This window comes from Amaranthus tricolor, chromosome 11, assembly GCF_026212465.1.
Source record: "Amaranthus tricolor cultivar Red isolate AtriRed21 chromosome 11, ASM2621246v1, whole genome shotgun sequence".
Lineage (NCBI taxonomy): Eukaryota > Viridiplantae > Streptophyta > Magnoliopsida > Caryophyllales > Amaranthaceae > Amaranthus > Amaranthus tricolor.
The window spans coordinates 17,794,816-17,797,768 of NC_080057.1; positions in this window are offsets into that span (position 1 = coordinate 17,794,816).

Genomic DNA, 2,953 nt, shown 5'->3' on the forward strand with positions numbered 1-2,953 from the left:
TCAGAGGCTAATGTCTGCCTATAAACTCATTTTAATACTTTTAGGTATCATAGACCTTGGGCACCTCAAACTCTTCTTTTCTCAGGCAGAATTCTTAGGCACCCATCAGGTCCTCTACACCAGCTTCTCTCCTTTCGCAGTCGAACCAGTAAACTTCCTCAGAATGGTGTGACAGTTTGTCTTCCTCGAAGCCCGCCCTCTTTCAAATACCTTTCTTTTTCACTTTTTCCTACCCCGCTCACCTCAGGCTTAAAAAAACGCCTTTTCGTTGTCACCCCTTACCTAGGGCCAGTTTTCTAGCGATATTTCTAGCTTGACTTAAGGCTTCGAAGCCCCTCTCCTCTCTCTGTAACTAGAGAGGTAGGCAACCCTGAGTTTAGAGCCACCTCGATTCGGGATGTCGGAACACCAACCGGATCGGAAACTGAAAAGCTTAGCAACAGCAGGAAGAGAGCTTCAAGAATTCCTCAAAGGTTTTGTGATATTCCTCTCTTATTTAACATTACAACCCAGTAGGTAATATATACCCACAAACTATGCTAATACAGCAAAAGAAGAAGACATAAACCATGACAAAACATCAAAGGAATAATACATCCATGCTAAAACAACAAAGGAATAAAAGGCAAAGAGAGAGAGAAATATTAGCTGCCGTAGGAAAAGAAATAGAAAACAGGGGACCTTCAACACTCCCCCTCAAGGCGAGTGAGAATGATTAACAGGAGCACTCAGCTTGGATGATAAGTAGTGATGTTGAGCCACTGGTAATGGCTTGGTAAGTATATCAGCAAGCGGATGAAACGTATTCAGTGTAAATCTCCCCTGCATTGACCTTGTCTCTGACAAAGTGGCAATCAATCTCCACATGCTTAGTCTTCTCATGATGTACTGGATTAACAGCAATTGAGAGTACTTCTTGCTACTTCATCGCCTTATCCTCCGTCAAAACCATCAGCTATTGGCCGGAGAAGCTCTTGTTTTTCTTTCAGGAGTTGGTTGGTGGCATGGACACCTAGCCTTTTTTAGAGTCTTTTTAGTATTTGTTTATTTGCTGGCACAGGTAGTAGAGGCATTATCAGTAGCAGATGTAGAATCTGAAATGTGGGATTCCCGGTTGATTGGATGCTTCCGTTAGAGCTTCTTCCCATCCTGTCATTTAAGGGCACCTAGCTTACAATCACTAGTGAAAGAGTGCCAATTTGACCCAACTAGCGAATCTGTTTACAACCATTCAATATTTAGAATTTCCGTGAATACCGCCCGAAAGCAGTCATTTGTCGGCCTTGATAGCACAAGCACGATCCAGTCAGCGAGGGGTCGAATCAAAACCTTTCTTTTCTACGCTTTCTTCTATTACGAAATGGAGAGTTAAGTTATAGTCCTGCTACTTTTAAAGCATTTCAAGTAGTAGCATCTCAAGCCAGCATAAAAAGTGTTTCCATCAGATCAGGGCTTTAGGCAAGCTAGCTAGTCAGTGAGCCAGAGAGGGTAGGAGTCACTTGACTTGGAAGAAGAATTCTCCTAAGCTTGGCACTAGGTGATCTATGTGTCAAAGGGCTACTTTTCTTCCTATCCTTTCCCTTGCCTTGCAGCCTATGCATCAATCCCATTCTACCGATGTGTACTTCTTTGGAACAGCTTTCCCGATCCCATCATACTCTTTACCTTTCTTCCCCTTTTTGGTATTTGCTATCTTGTGGTCCGGTCCCTTATTTTTAGGCTGACCACGTGGCTGATTCCTCTTGCGACGTCTGTTGGGAGGTAGCATCCAATAGATCTATCTACTAGGCCTTTCGTCGTGGAAGCAAATGGAAAAGCAAAAGCGGAAACAGCTAGATCAACTGCCGAATCAGTCGAACTCGAAGCCTTCGCTCCTATGTCAATGGTTGGGATAGCTGGCTTACCTTCTTAGTTAGGACATTCAAGCTTCCAGTCTAATGACTGGACACGACCAACCCCGACTCTCTAAGCCCTCGTCTTTACAGGAATTGTCGCAGCTGAGCGTAGATGACTTCCCGCAGATTGGGCTACTTCTATTTATCAATATAGAAAGAAGATCCTACTTTCCCATCAAGACTAAAAGCGAAAAAGAACCTCTCATCTTGGGATGAGACCCTGGAAGCTTTGGCCCGGCATACTACTATCATATCAGGGATGAAAGGTGATCATTTCTTGTTCTTAGCAGCTATGGCTATTCATTTGAGTATTCAGGTAATGAATAGTCAATGAGCGAAGGGCGCAGTTACCACAGCTATGAGTTCAAGCGGCTACCCTATAGTAGCAGTTAATTGAGGCTCGACAGACCTGGGCTAAGGAGATGATCTGGGTAAACCCCCTTTTTGGTGAGGTAAGGCACCTCCCACTTTCTGCTAGAGCAAAAATGAAAGAAATCGTGTATGTAATCCGCCCTCAAAGAGAGCTCAGCTCAAGAGGACTACATTCAACAGAAGAACGAATGAAAAAGGAATTCCTACAGGGAAAGGCAAATTGAAGGCTTTGGGACAACATATTATAATAGACAAACAAAGAAAGACAGAGATAGGGTGCATCGAAGAAGATGACTGGTGATTCTTCACTTCTTTCTTTTGCTTGGTTTTGAAAGACACACCGCCGTCAACTGGCGTATCCCGACGAGACTTTGAAAGCGTCCTGCTGTCGCATTCTTCCTTTGCGCTGTGCTCTCTTTCGCTTAGCTAGCTAGCAAGCTCTATACCCGAACATCTTCTGACTTATACTCTTGAGTTTCATTTCTTCTATAGCTTGAAGTCTCATCCAAAGGATGCCCTCTATTGAATATATTGTTCTAGACCCACCCCTCTGACTTGGTGGAAAAAACACTCAAATCTCCGCTTGTTTCGCTAAAATGTGGTTTCAATGGCTGCCCCAAGAGCCGATCTTCTCTAACCCTGGGCCGGATCTACTTCATCGACTGTGTGCTTGCCGCCTAATCCTT